Source organism: Somniosus microcephalus, chromosome 7 (assembly GCF_052327205.1).
Source record: "Somniosus microcephalus isolate GS21.2 chromosome 7, FLI_Smic_1.0, whole genome shotgun sequence".
Classification (NCBI taxonomy): Eukaryota; Metazoa; Chordata; class Chondrichthyes; order Squaliformes; family Somniosidae; genus Somniosus; species Somniosus microcephalus.
In genome coordinates, this window is record NC_140993.1 from 194,414,714 (window position 1) to 194,430,831 (window position 16,118).

General features: G+C 49.4%; 1 pseudogene; it reads left to right on the forward strand.

Moving 5' to 3' along the window:
- Positions 1-204: 204 nt before the first annotated feature.
- Positions 205-10,819, forward strand: LOC147115051 (uncharacterized; annotated as a pseudogene).
- The last annotated feature ends 5,299 nt before the right edge of the window (positions 10,820-16,118 follow it).

Consider the following 16,118-nt stretch of genomic DNA (forward strand, 5'->3'; position numbering starts at 1 on the left):
AGTTAGCACTGTTGTAAGTTTTGCAACCACAACGCATGGATTACACACACTGGCAGCCATTCAACCATTATAGCCACATCACCCAATCATATTGCAGGACACTCACTGATACACTTCTGTCTTTCTTGCAGGAGAAGGTGGCACTTAACAGCAAAGAACTGGAGGAACAGGAGGTGCCTGCATGTTTTAACAGTGCTAGCCATCATGGGAAGTGGCATCATTGAGGCCATGGCCACTGGTGGGGCTGAAGCAATCAATGATAAGGGTATCTGCATACCTAATCCTCCTTCTCTCATCCCAGTTCTCCTTCATCCCACAATCTCTTCTGACTTAGAAGCTTCAGATGGTGTCAGCACGCACTTCTTACTTTCTCCTCTCCCCTCATCACAACCTAGCCTTTGTTTCTTTTTTCATTTCAGACAACCAAGAATAGGAAACTTCCCAGTCAGTGGAGGAAGAGGAAGACAACAGTGAAGATGAAGATACACCATCTGTTCTGGACTTATTACATGCAGATAGCACCCTCTAGTGGTAGTTATTGTATAGCAGTGTGTTACTTGACCTTCTTCCTGTCTGCCCCGGAAGTAGTATTCCAGGGAGTGTTTAGCTGACTGGATAACTGGATAGGAGTACATCTAGCGAGACCAGTATCGTGAAAAGACAGCAATACAGCTAGCTGTGAAGAGAGGAGATCCTCCACGTGGAGCAGCAATGACTCAAGAGTTATGTGGCTATTATCTAGGCGCAGAGTAAGCCATTACGACACAGCCAGCTTAAGTCTTCACCTTGTACACCACACTTACCCCACATCATTATGGCAGGAGGTAATACCGAAAACACTACTCAGCAAGTAGAAGACATTAAACAGTTAGATGAAACTGAAGAATGTGACAATCTGTCTATAAGCTCTCGTTACTACAGATCATCAGCTGGTTCTAGGTCATCAGCCGGTTCACGGTCATCAGCTGGTTCTAGGGTTAGTATGGCCATCGCCAGAGTTCGGGCCAATGCAGAAGCAGCTTATGACAAGAATGAAATGGAAATAAAAGTTGAACAGGCCTGTTTCCAAGCCACATTAGACGCCCTGCAGGAAGAAAGAGAAATAAAAGTTGAACGGGCCCGTCTCCAAGCCACATTAGACGCTCTGCAGGAAGAAAAAGAGAGAGAGATTTTGCATTAGCTGAGGCACAAATATTGGAGGCACTTTTAATGGAAGCTGATCTTGAGTCAGCTAGCAAAGTTCCAATTCCCATTCCGCATCAGAGTCGACTACAGCGCACCACAGACTATGTGAGCGACCAAGCTGACGCACAGTTTACGAGAGAGATGAAGACCCACACATCTCTACAGACTCAAGCACACCATATAACTTGCCCCATGTCACCAACCAAGTTCAAAATGGACCACGTGCCCCAAGTCACAGGATCCTCCCCCACAAAACAAAGGACACCGTGCAGAGGAATGGAGCGCTGAAGAGAGAAAGTCAGCAGCAAACCCCCTCTCGTTTCCTTGAGACCCCCAGCAGAGCCCCTACTCAAGGCGACCATGGCATAGGCCCCACCTTCTACGACCATGCCAAATACCTTGCATGCAGCCAGCTGGTGACTACAGGGTTAACCACGTTTGATGATAAACCAGAGAACTATTGGGCCTGGAAGTCCTCCTTCCACAGTGCCATATCGGGCTTAGACCTGTCGGCAGGAGATGAGCTCGACCTCCTTATCAAATGGCTCGGCCCAGAGTCTGCCAGACAGGCACGCAGGATAAAAGCAGTCAATGTGAGACATCCGCCAGCTGGGTTGATGACGGCTTGGGCGAGGCTGGAAGAAAGCTACGGCTCACCTGAAGCCATTGAAAGGGCTCTCTTTGCCAGGTTGGAGAACTTTCCGAAGTTGACAAATAAGGAACCCCAGAAGCTCCGCGACCTTGGTGATCTGCTGTCGGAACTCGAAGCTCCAAAGCAGGATGGCTACCTACCTGGCCTATCATACTTAGACACTTCCAAAGGGGTAAGTCCCATCGTTGAGAAGCTTCCATTCAATCTGCAGGAGAAGTGGACATCATTTGGGTCAAGGTTCAAGCTAGAGCACAACGTTACCTTCCCTCCATTCTCTGTATTTGCCAATTTCATCCGTAGAGAAGCCAAAGCCAGGACAGACCCCAGCTTCAACTTCTTCTCCTCCCACACAGCACTTGCCAGAAGAGACAAGTTTGACAGACATGGAAAGACACCAATATCTGTCCACAAAGTACAAGTGTCTTCGACCAAGAACGCAAGGGATCAGGAGAAATCTGGGGATAGGAGCAAACAATGCCCCATCCACAAGAAGCCCCATCCATTAAAGAAGTGCAGAGGCTTCAGAGAGAAGTCCCTGGAAGACTGCAAACAGTACCTCAAAGAGAACTCTATGGCCTAGAAATGCAGTATAGCCACGTTTGGGGCGCTACAGCTGGGCGGCCGCTAAAGTTTGCGCCTGGCGCAACTTCGCGCCACCTTCGCCGATATTCAGTGGCATCGCCCCAAGAGGTTGCTGCTGCGCTAAAACAGGCGATGCACGACTATCATTAGGCACTAAGCCGGCGGCCCGGGGTGATACCCCCGAGGGCAGGCGTAGCGCAGGTTCGGCGAGTTGCTGATTGACGGCAGACACTCTGGCGCCGGTGAGCTCTTAAAGGGGGTGGGTGGATTTGTTTGCCTGCCACGCCCTGCACACTGCAGCCCTGAAGCAAGGCCTGACCACTGCTGCTTGATCTGTACAACGCCCAGGACTATGGAGAAGGCCAACGTTTGCACCCATTGCAGCCCCCATTATGGGGCAGTAATTTGGGTCGGTGGCTTGCCGCGCGTGCAAGCCCCCGATATGCACTTACCCGACGCGCCTGCCGTTCACCTCCAGGGACGCCTGGAATTCCATTTTGAAACAGAAGAATCCCGGGCAGCGTTTGATGTCACGCCGCCCAGGAGTGCAGCCACGCGAAGCCTGGAGTGCGCTGTGCAAGTGAGACACTCCCCTTAAGGTCTCATTGTAGTAGGACACGCCCCCAATTTCTCCAAGCAGCTGCAGAGGACTTTGTAGTTACACAGCTGCAGGGAAAGTAAGTTATCTGCTATTTTATGAATGTTTTGTGAAATTTATAAAATTTTTAAAACGTTTACATTATTTTGAAGAATCTGAAGTAGTTTTAAACAGAATTAAAGCAATTTAAAGACTATTAAAAGCCCTAAAAGAATTTTTTTTATTACATTTATTTATTTAGCAATGTCGTCGTCATACGTGTCTTCACACTGTTCCCTTTAGGGAACTGTGTGAAGTGGTGGAAGAATTTATGGCCGTGATTAACGCTCATTCTGTGACCGTAACCATCTTTGAACCAGCCATTAGGGTGGTTAGTCCTATGGCGGGAGGGTTTTATGGGCTCCCGCAAGCTATACAAGGAGGGGGGGCCACCCACACCCACGGACGCAAATATCCCGCTGGATGTCAACCCAGAATTTAGAGCCGGAGCTCCGACTCCACTTGCTGGGACTGTCTGGAGCGGGATTCGAAACCCTACCCAGTCTGGCCCAGCGGCGGGGATCCTACCGCTACGCCAAAGGCCCAATCCGATTAGTAATGTGAAATGGCTGGAATGAGCACAATTCACGGCATTAAAAGAACTCACAATTGAACTGATGATGACCTCAGCAATCTCCTCAACGAGGTGGAGGCGCAGCGCCTGCTCATCATTGGGAATGAGAAGTCAAAGGCGCCGCAAAAAGGACAGATGATAGCCTGGTCTTTCAAGTGGCAGCATAGGGCTCCAGTCACGGGGAGGGAAAAGGCGCAGGAAACGTATGGGTGTCACCTTTTGCACGGAGTGGGCCTTTTGCGTAGCGGTAAGCATCCCCGCCGCTGGGCCAGAAGGAGTAGGGTTTCGAACCCCGCTCCAGACAGTCCCGGCAAGTGGAGTTGGAGCTCCAACTATAAATTCTGGGTGGACATCCAGCGGGATACTTGCGTCCGCGGGTGTGGGTGGACCCCCTCCTCAGATGGATTGTGGGAGCCCGTAAAACCCTCACGCCACAGGACTAACCACCCTAATGGCTGGTATGAAGATGGTTATGGTCACGGAAGGAGTGTTAACGTGGCCAGAAACCCTTCCACCACTTCATACAGTTCCCGAAAGGGAACAGTGTGAGGATACGTACGACGATGACCTCTTGCGCAATGCACCTCCTTGGACCCTCAGTCGCAGATGCGAGGGGGCAAATCGTGCAATTGTTAAATTTTTCATTTTAATGACATGTAAAATGTTGGCCCAGTAATTCCCTTCTAAACGCGCGAGTACGATCGGGGTACTTACGCGTCTGGCCGGAGGAAATGCCGGTTTTCAGCATGCACAGCGCATGCGGGGAAAACCGGCATTTCCTGTCCTCTGAACGAAGGGTTTCAGAGGCAGAACGCGTGCGACTGTACAGGCAGCACGTGCGCAGTAAAATTCGCCGCTTTCATTCATGCTTTCAGTGAGGTCAAGTCCTTACAACTTACACATGAAAAAAGCATGAGTACAGTTGCTCCAGAGGCTGCGGAGGAAGATATTTCTTACCGTGGAGCTTCTGAAAGGCAATATTTTTGTTTGGGAAAGGGAGGAAAGTTATTTTAAGAAATGCTGAGGTAAGTTTTAAAGTTTATTTTTGTTTTTTAAAACGGGTTTTCAGTACTGTAGGTAGAAGGATCAATTGTGGCTATGTGAATTGAATTTGCTGTGTTTATTAAATGTAAAAATGACTCCAACATTTTTAAGAAAGAAACTTTTCATCAGTAATATATTCTTTTAAGTAATTATGTATGTATGTCTGTATATATTCCTTTGCGTGTATGTATATATTCCTTTACTTATGTGTATGAATGTATGTATTTAATTATGACTTTCAGAGAAAGTAACTTATTGGAAAATCATAATTAAAATTATACATTCATACACATAAGTAAAGGAATATAAAACATACATACATATACGTAAAGGAATATATGCGGACATACATACATAATTACTTATTACTGATGAAAAGTTTCTTTCTTAAAAGTGTTGGAAATGTTGCATTACTCATTTTAGAACACTCATTTTCACATTCAATTCACACAGCCACAATTGCTCCTTCTACCTACCGTACTGAAAACCCGTTTAAAAAAAAAAATTTAAACTTTAAAACTTACCTCAGCATTTCTTAAAATAACTTTCCTCCCTTTCCCAAACAAAAATATTGCCTTTCAGAAGCTCCACGATAAAATATATCTTCCTCCGCAGCCTTGGAGCAACTTTACACATGCTTTTTCAAGTGTAACTTGTAAGGACTTACCCTCACTGAATCCATGAATGAAATCGACGAAGTTCACTGCGCAAGCGCTGCCTGTGCAGTCGCACGCGCTGTTCCTCTGAACCCCTTCGTTCAGAGGACTGGAAATGCCGGTTTTCTCCGCATGCGCTGTGCATGCTGAACGCCGGCATTTCCTCCGGCCAGTCGCGTGAGTACACCGACCGTACTCACGCGTTCACAGATGAATTACTGGGCCTATATGTTTCCAATCAATGCTATGGCTCTGAAGTTAAAGCCAAGTGCAAAGCTGTGGCCTGAAGCCACGAGTACCTGTGCGAGTGTTGAGCCAAACCAGAAAGCTCTCTACCTTTGTCGCTCTGCAAAGATCCATCTCTCACAAAGAAGGAGTGTTGCAAAATGGCTGCCATTTCTACTGCAGGAGGAGTGCCCTTTAATTTGCGCCCCCCTCGCCCCGCAGCGACTGGGAACCATTCCCCTCTACCAGTCGCTAGGGGCGCCAGGCGCACAATAGGCCAGCGCTACTGAATTTCCGGTTTGGGGCGCACAAAGGGCGTTGCACGATGAAATGACGTCAGGACCTGCGCGCGCAGCTGAGCGCGCACAAAGGCTTTGTGCCGCCGCTAAATCTTTACTGAAGTTGGGGAGAGGCGCAGATCGCGCTGCGCCCGGCCGCTAGCCGCCTAGCGCCCCACATCTCCTCCTCCTAAGGCGCTAGCGGCTGGCGCAAACAACTGAATTTCTAGGCCTATATGTTTCAAGTGCTGCTCCTCCACGAACCGTCTCGCTAAGAACTGCAAGGTAGATGCAAAATGCACAGAATGTGAAAGTGATCGGCACATTTCAGCATTCCACCCAGGCCCAGCTCCTTGGAAGTCAGAGTCGTCTCCTCCTGCCTCAGAGCACGGCGGGGAGAGAGAGGGAGCCACCTATCCGGAGATTACATCCAAGTGCACCGAGGTGTGTGGAGAAGGAGTGAGCGCAAGAGCATGCTCCAAGATATGCCTTGTTAATGTGTACCCTGTAGGACATCGCCAGGAATCTGAAAAGATGTATGCCATACTAGGCGAACAAAGCAATCGTTCTCTAGCAAGATCTGAGTTCTTCGGCATCTTCAAGGTCAAAGGAAGTCCGTCGCCTTACACGCTGAAGACGTGTGCTGGACTTTCAGAGACAGCCGGCAGGAGGGCCTGTGGTTATGTTGTTGAGTCAACCGACGGGAAGATTAGTCTCCCTTTTCCAACACTGATCGAATGTAATCAAGTCCCCGACAACCGTTCTGAAATTCCCACTCCGAATGCAGTTCATCACCACAGTCATCTGAGACACATTGCAGACGAGATCCCACCTCTTGATCCAGATGCAGGGACATCCTGAGGGTACATAAGATAAGGAAACAGATCAACGTTCCACATGACGCCCCTTTCACCCAAAGGCTAGATCTCGACTGGGTCGTTGTTGGAGACGTGTGCCTCAGGGGTGCTCACAAGCCATCTCAGGTGAGCACACTCAAGACTTCCATCTTGGAGAATGGTCGTCCAAGCTACCTTACCCCATGCAGTAGTCAGTTCCGAGTGACAGAGAAGTTCAGTCATACGGCCCCGCCTCAGAACCCCCCCAGCGCTGATCTCCACAGACAGCACACAGATGATGCTCACTGGAGAGAACCCGGGTCAGTCAGTCTTCTGTCGCACCGCCAATGACCACAAACTTGCTCCATCAATCGATGCCATGAGATTCCTCCAGATTATGGACAGTGAGGTCCCTCGTGACAGCTCTAACAGCTGGGTTGCACCCTTACCCTTCCAGAACCCCAGATGACGGCTGCCGAACAACAGGGAGTATGCCTATAATAGTCTTAACTCACTCCGTCGCACACTAGAGAAGAAGCCAAAGATGAAAGCACACTTCCTAGAGTTTGTCAAGAAAATGCTTGTCAACGATCATGCAGAGTTAGCTCCTCCACTCCAGGAAGGCCAAGAGTATTGGTACCTCCCCTCCTTCAGAGTCTATCACCCCAAAAAGCCGGAACAGATCCGCGTGGTGTTTGACTCCAGTGCACCATATCAGGGAGTCTCTCTCAATGATGTACTCCTCACAGGGCCCGATCTCAACAGCAGCCTCTTGGGGGTACTCATGAGATTCAGGAAAGAGCCCGTCCCCGTCACTGCCGATATCCAGCACATGTTTCACTGCTTTGTGGTGAGAGAAGACCACAGAGACTTCCTCCGCTTCCTGTGGTATCGCAACAACGACCCCAGCAGAGACATTGTGGACTACAGAATGCGTGTCCATGTCTTCGGGAATAGCCCGTCCCCTGCTGTCGCCATATACGAACTAAGGAGGGCTGCCAAGGAAGAAGAAGATGACTTTGGCAGTGATGTGAGAGGGTTCATCGAACAAGAGTTCTACGTCGATGATGCACTGAAGTCATTCCTGACCGAAGCAGAGGCCATCAGTACCCTTGGACGAGCTCAGGAACTGCTTGCACTATCCAACCTCAGGCTGCATAAGATAGCCTCTAACAGACCAGCAGTGATGGAGGCATTCCCCCCTGAAGATCGTGCTAAGGACGTCAAGGATCTAGACCTCTTCACTGATGACCTCCCCCTACAGTGTAGCCTAGGAGTGTCTTGGAACATAGCAACAGACACGTTCACGCTCCAAGCCTTAGATGACAAGAAACCCTTCACACGTAGAGGAGTGCTCTCTACAGTCAACAGCCTATACGACCCTCTCGACTTCTTAGCCCCTGTCACCATACAAGGCTGGCTGCTCCTCAGGGAACTCTCCACACGCGCTGAAGAGTGGGATTCACCCCTCCCTGAAGAGATGGAAGCAGAGTGGAACAGATGGAGAGACTCACTTCAAGACTTACAGGAGATCCAAATACCTCACTCCTATACATCCTTCTCTCCCTCAAATGTCCAATTCAAGGAGCTTTGTGTCTTTGCAGATGCATCCGCTAAGGCCATTGCAGGTGTGGCTTATCTGAAGGTCACCACTCAAGATGGACAAAGCAAAGTTGGCTTCATCTTTGGAAAGGCCAAGTTGGCACCCCAGCCAGACCTCACCATACCCAGATTGGAACTGTGCGCAGCAGTATTAGTAGTTGAGGTTGCAGAGTTCATAGTGGAGGAGATGGATCCGAAGTTCGACAGCATCAAGTATTATACAGACAGCAAAGTGGTGCTAGGATACATCCATAACCAAACTAGATGGTTCTACGTCCACGTGAACAACAGGGTCCAATGTATCTGACAGTCCACATCCCCCGACCAGTGGAGGTACGTCCCCACAGACCTGAACCCAGCTGACCATGGGTCTAGATCTGTAACAGCGTCCCTTCTCAGCAGCACGACATTGCTGTCAGGACCTGCTTTTCTTCAGGATCCGTCCCTGCACTCCTCTGAACTCAATGAGTCATTTGACCTCCTCAACCCTGTTTCTGACTCCGAGATATGCCCACAAGTCACAGCGAACATTACTCAAATCTCTAAGGACCTGATGAGCACCAAATGCTTCGAGCGTTTCTCCAAATGGAACACTCTCATAAAGACAGTAGCACGCCTAACCCACATAGTTCATACCTTCTCCCAGCCTACACAAGAGAGTAGCTGCCATGGGTGGCGCATCTGTCGTAAGAGCCCCTCTGAAGAGGAGCTCAAGAGAGACAAAATCTTTGTGATGAAGAGCGTCCAACACGAGTGTTACTCAGAAGAGTTGAAGTGCATAGCAGCAGAACACAACCTACCCCCTCACAGCAGTCTATGGAAGCTGCATCCTATCGTCGACACTGACGGACTTCTCAGAGTTGGGGGACGCATATCGCAGTCATCAAAGAGGGAACAGCCAAGGTCTTCTCTTGGCCTGTCTCTGAGGTGGTCCTTCTTTGGTCGCCAGAGGACTCCAGTGACAAGTAGAGTTAGGATTATGTGGGGTCGTTAACGACCCCAGACGGGGAGTGTTCTGGACTTATTACATGCAGATAGCACCCTCTAGTGGTAGTTATTGTATAGCAGTGTGTTACTTGACCTTCTTCCTGTCTGCCCCGGAAGTAGTATTCCAGGGAGTGTTTTGCTGAGTTGTGAACAAAGCCCACATGAGGCAGCAATCCTCCTCCATCCTTCCTTATATGCTGGGCAAGATGCAATGTCTGTGAGTATCCTTGTTTAGTAACATGATAACAACCTTGCCGGTGTAGTATTTTGACAATACTTTGTCCATAAGAAGTTTATTAGCTGTTAGCTACCGAGGTTTAGCTTCAGTGTTATTTACTTATATAGTTAGTCTATTCTGTTTTCATAAACATGTTTGTATCTTATGTAATATCTAATGTACAGTACTCAGCTCTGTGTACAAAACATACTTTGTCTTTGTTTACAGTTTCACAATTTTATTCAAGTAAAGCTTCAAAACCGCACCCTGTTTCTCAAGGAGTTATTTGAATGAGTGTTTAGCTGAATGGATAACTGGATTGGAGTACATCTAGCGAGACCAGTACACCATCACTCGATCTTACACTTGCAGCACCAGCTTAGACACTGACACTGCAAGTATTTTAAAGGCTAGGATACAGGAGGGATCTGCCCGTGGTGAGACTCCGGGCATAAGTGCGCAGGAGCCAGGGCAGGGGAAACAGTTAGCGCAGGTGCCAGCTCGCCAGAGGGCAAGGTCATACACTAGTTCTGCTGCAGAGGACTCAGATGAGGACTTCGATGGACCAGGCTACAGAAGAAGACTGATGGGTGCACATAACCAAATGCTTGGTGCACTGGAAAGCCTGCCAGAAAGCCTGCGCTCAATGTCAAGGAGCATGGAGGAGTCCAGCAACAACTTGGCACAAGCATTTGCGCAGAGCTTGGAGCGGATCCATTCCAACATGGAATGGGTGGTCACCTCCATCAGCACACCTGTGGATCCCACCATGATGCAGCATCTGATGGCCAATTTCTCAGCTTCAATTGAAGCACAAACAGCTTCCATCAAAGGTCTGAGTGCTGTAGTGGAGGCTCAGACTACTGCCATCATGGCTCTGGATATCACTGTTCAAATGGGCTTTCAGAGCTTCAGAGCAGTTCAACAATCTGTTCTTCAACAGACCAGTAGGATTGTTGAGGCGTCGCCCCGGGAGAGTGGCAGTGGATCCATGGAGCACGAACCTGCTGTCCTCTCTCAGGATGACAGCATTCCAGCTCCCAACCCTGCCACTCTGCCAGTGCCCTTGCTGTTGCCTGTCAGCCAGCCAACCCAGACTGCTGCAGCCCATGACAAAATGGTGTAGTCTAAAGCTGGGCCTTCTGGGCCCAGAGCTGCTCGAAGTTGCTTCCAAGGCCATCTGCAGTCTCCTCAATTAGAGGTCAGCAGGCTTCCACCACCCATACTGTAGCCAGTGGGGAACCGCCTCATCAGAGCACCAGGAGAGGCAAAGGCACATGGAAGACAAGCACTAAGGGGATGTACAAGGGTGATCAGTTTATTCTTGTATGCATTATGTCATAATTGAATTTATAAATTTGGATTGGAATGTGCATTTTTTGGTGGTTTTTATTTTTGTGTTGCCAGAAAAAGGATGATGTGATGGTCAGTGATAGAGGAAAGGTAAGGTGAGTGGGACTGTTGGTGAATGCCGAGGTGTGGTTGAGGTTACTGGTATCACTCATTAATTATTTCATCATGTAGAGCCTGGGCAGAAAGGGTCTGTCTACATTATAGCGTCCTTTCCTCTTCCTGTTCCTCCACTTCCTTTTGTACTTCCTCCTCCTTCTCCTCTTCCTCATGCTCCCACTCCTCAGCTTCTGACCTGATAGGTGGTGGCAAGGGCTGTTCCCGTATAATGGTGAGATTGTGTATCATGCAGCATACCACCACAAATCTTGATACCCGCTCAGCTGAGTACTGCAGGGCTCCTCCAGAATGGTTCCGGACCACAGTCATGAGCCATGTCATGATTGGATAACCCTTGTTACCCAGTAGCCTTCCTTTGGCTTGCTGTGGTGGGTCAGATAAAGGTGGCATAGAGGACTGCCGCAGACTGAAGGAATCATGACTACTGCCAGGATAACTGGCACTCACTGTCTGTGGTCACACATTAATTGCACATTGAGGGAGTGGAATCCCTTTCGGTTCATGAAAATGGTCGGATTCAGATGAGGCACTGCAAGGCAATGTGTATGCAGTCAATGGCACCCTGCACCATGGGGAAGCCTGCAATCCATGTAAACCCTCGTTCTCGCTCCACCTGCTTGTCTCTGGCAAGGGGGAATGAGGTGAAGCTGTCTCTCTGAATAGAGAGAGCCTCAGTGGCCTCCCTTATGCAGCAGTGTACTGCAAACTCCAAGATGTTGCTTATATCTCCAGCAGCAGCCTGGAAGGAGCCAGATGCATATAGGTTAAGAGCCACAGTCCCCTTGACAGCCACAAGCAATGCTGTCCTTGTCCTGCTTTGAGGTTGCAGTTGTGGCTGCAACAGTTGGCAGATTTTGGTCACGACCTCTTTTGTGAAGCAATGACGCCTCAAGCATTGTTCCTCACTGAAGTAAGAGAATTGCTCCCGAAACACCCTCAGTAGATATGGCCTCCTGCTGAAAGCCCTTCCCCCCTCTTCCTCCTCCCTCTTCTAGCAGCTTGTCCTGCTCTGCGTGGCCTCTCCATTCTCCCAGTCATGCTCAATTCGAAGAGGAAGGCCTACCAGGCCACCCATGTCTGGAAGCAACTCGTCTCAGCATTAGATTTAAATGAACAACAAGGTACTTAAACACCAGCCAGACCACTCCCTGTAGACTATTCAAACCTTAGGCAAGTGTAGAAAAACTAACCTGTAAGTAGTTCATGATCCCCTTAAATAGTGCTGGTGGGGGTCCTCCATGCCGTTTAACATTGTGTTCAGCAGTCTTCTTCTTAGACAGTCCCTCGGAACCAAGGATGACTTGCTTCCACACTAAAAATTAGTTCTCAGGTGACTGATGAGTCCAATGCGGAACCTACAGTCTCTGTCACAGGTGAGGCAGATGGTGGTTGAAGGGGCGGGTGGGTAGGATGCTTGGGTTGACGTACGCTCCTTCCGCTGTTTGTGCTTGGCTTCCACTTGCTCCTGGCAGAGAGACTCCAGGTGTTCGGCGCCTTCCCGGATGCTTCTCCTTCACTTTGTGTGGTCTTGGGCCAGGGATTCCCAGGTGTCAGTGGGGATGTTGCACTTTTTCAAGGAGGCTTTGAGGGTGTCCTTGAATCATTTCCTCTGCCCACCTTAGGCTCTCTTGCCATATTGGAGCTCCGAGTAGAGCACTTGTTTTGGGAGTCACGTATTGGGCATGTGGATGATGTGGCCTGTCCATCGGAGCTGATCGAGCGTGGTCAAAGCTTCGATGCTGGGGATGTTCACCTGAGCGAGAACACTGACATTGGTATGCCTATCATGCCAATGGATTTGCAGGAGGCAGCGTTGGTGGTACCTCTCCAGTGCATTGAGGTGCCTGCTGCAGATGGTCCATGTCTCTGAGGCATACAGGAGGGCGGGTATCACTACTGTATAGGGTTCTCAAAATTCCTGCATTCCCCAAAATTATGGATCAAGGGACCCTGTTTGGACAAGTTATTAAAAACAAGGTACCCAAAATGGCTTCTGTAACTTCGTGACCAAAACCGACAGAATTTTAAAAGCAAGGCCCTGCAAACAGGCAGGCCCTGAAACGAAACTTAAAATGCAGGAATCTGTGAAGAGACTTTGTGGAGCCAGACAGCTAAAGCAAACACAGAATATGCATTCATTCGCCTTGAAAACAGATCAAGTTAGAATGGGCCTAAATCGAGGCCATTAGGTTTCTGCATATTTAATCAGTAACAGCTCACAGTAGCCATCAAGTCAGGATGGGGACAATTAAGTTTTATAAATGACAAACAACCAGGACATCGAGGCCATTAGACCTGGAGACAACCACTCCAGAAGTCGTTATAGTAAATGGCTGTAATCATTTTAAACGAACCCACCAAAAGTTAGACAAAGGACTGACCTGATTTGGTGCCCAGATACGGAATGAGGAGCCAGGTATAATTGTAGGCCCATCAGTGGCGATCTCTCTCTTATCTCTGGCTCTTGACTCTTGCTCCTGCCTCTCGTTCTCATGCCCTGGTCTCGTGGCGGGCTCTCTTCTCGCTCCCCGCGCCGCTCAACACCAAGGACGCCCATTACACTGGGGCCAAACGCGGGAGGAGAACGGACCCGATTCGAAAGTACACAGGACACAGAAGCCACAAACAGGCAGACGAGACGAGACGAGACGAGACGAAGAATACGGTTAACCGATAAGAGCAGAGAAGGGCAGCGGAAAGACGCGTTGGGGGACATACGCCTAGTTATAAGCTGGCGTTTTGTAGAAATAAGTTGCCGTTTACATGCATGGACAGTAAAACCCCAGAGTCATAGCCCAGGTTGAAGAATAAGCTGGTGTTCGAAGCTTGGGTAGCAAAATCATTAGACGGTAAAGACTGCCAACCGACCCCCAACCGCAGCAATACTGTCGACGACCGCCCGAGGAAGAAGAAGACCCATCGCGACTCGACGACGACGTTAGCTGAGGAAAAGGAGGGTGCTTTGCATAAACAACTTCAGCACCGCTTTGAGACCATGTGGCGACAGGATACCCCAAAGGACAGAAAGAGCTGACCTCAAAACCAACCCAGTAAAAGCAACAGGTTTCGGATTGGTGAGCATGAATTCCTGGCCGCTCATAGCTTAATCTAGTTAGGTATAGGGGGTGGGATAAGGATAAGGGGGTTTTTAAGGTATTTGTTTCCCTCGATGGGCCGTGTGTTCCCCATTCCCATATAAGTGTAATTGTTTATGCTTGTATTCATACCAGTAATTCTCATACGATTGTGTTTTATTCTGCTTTTAATAAAATTTTGGTTTACTTGCACCAAACCACTTGTCTACTCGATTTTCTGTATCGCCGCCTGTACCTAAGTCCGGTGTCTAAAACCCAGGGGTGTGGGAGTGATTCGAACCGCTCAAAGACAGTCAGAGGTGAAGCTGACTGGGCGCACGCCACCCCCTGCAACTGCTCTGTAGACCATGAGCTTGGTGCTGGGATTGAGGTCCTGGTCTTCAAACACTCTCTTCCTCAGGCGACCGAAGGCTGCACTGGCACACTGAAGGCAGTGTTGGACTTCGTCATCGACATCTGCCCTTGTTGACAGTAGGCTCCCGAGGTATGGAAAGTGGTGCACGTTGTCCAAGGCCTTGTCATGGATTTTGATAATCGAGAAGCAGTAGTGTGGTTGGGGCAGGTTGGTAGAGGACTTTTGTCTTATGGATGTTTAGTGTAGGGCCCATGCTCTCATACGCTTCGGTGAAGGTGTTGACGATGGTTTGGAGTTCAGCCTCAGAGTGTGCGCAGATGCAAGCATCATCTGCATACTGTAATTTGATGACAGAGGATGGGATGACCTTGGATCTGGACTGAAGGCGATGAAGGTTGAACAGTTTCCCGTTTGTTCTGTAGATTAGCTCCACTCCAGCGGGGAGTTTACTGAGGGTGAGATGGAGCATTGCAGCCAGGAAGATCAAGAAGAACATTGGTGCGATGACACAGCCTTGCTTGACCCTGGTCCGTACGTGAATTGGGTCTGTAGTGGATCCGTTGGTCAGGATCACAGCTTGCATGTCATCATGAAGCAGGTGGAGGTTGGTGACAAATCTTTGAGGGCAGCCAAATTTGAGGAGGACGCTCCACAATCCAGTTGACGGTGTCGAAGGCATTTGTGAGGTCAAAGAAGGCCATGTACAGTGGTTGGTGCTGTTCCCTGCATTTCTCTTGTAGTTGATGCGTGGTGAAGAACATGTCCATTGTGCCCCTTAGTGGGTGGAATCCGCATTGCAACTCTGGGAGGAGCTCTTCAGCCACTGGGAGAAGGTGATTGAGGAGGATTATTGTGATGACTTTCCCTGTGGCAGACAGCAGGGAGACTCCTCTGTAATTACCACAATCGAACTTGTCACCTTTCTTGAAGATGGTCATGATTACAGCGTCTCTGAGATCCCTTGTCATGTTCTCCTCCTTCCAAATGAGAGGTTAAGAAAGGGCCTATGCTAAAGCGTGGTGTTTGAAAATGGCAGCGCTGGTGTTAAATCAGCGTTGCACACTGATTCACGTCAAAATCTGCCTGCTCTGCATGCTGCCGCAGTTATTAGGTGAGCACCACAAACCCCTTTACCAAGATAGCATCCGGCGCACTCCATATTGGAAGTGTGCATGCATCTCGGACCCCATTTTCCACCATTAGGGGGCCGCATAGTGCCTATAAAACAAGCGCTGGAGAGCCCAATTTCTCCCCCATATTGTTTAGAATTAGCAAGAGCTTTCTGCTGGACACTTCAAGTGGTTATGCACGATGACAGCCTCAATAAAGGACCATGACATATTCACTGCAAGTTTGTCACATGAAAATCAGCAGTTGAATACCAAAAAGCAGTACAGTTAATGGCTTAGAAATTGGGCTACTTACCACCACCCATTTGCGCCGCTATCGTGGTGAGAAAAGGCCTTTCTCTGGGCGGGACTCGGTGGACCACTCGGAGCAGCAGGGAGCAGCGAGGAGGAGCCCGGCTTAAAAACCGGCAGCAGTTGCGAGGCCCGACCACTCGGAGCAGCAGGGAGCAGCGAGGAGGAGCCCGGCTTAAAAACCGGCGGCAGTTGCGAGGCCCGACCACTCGGAGCAGCAGGGAGCAGCGAGGAGGAGCCCGGCTTAAAAACCGGCGGCAGTTGCGAGGCCCGACCACTCGGAGCAGCAGGGAGCAGCGAGG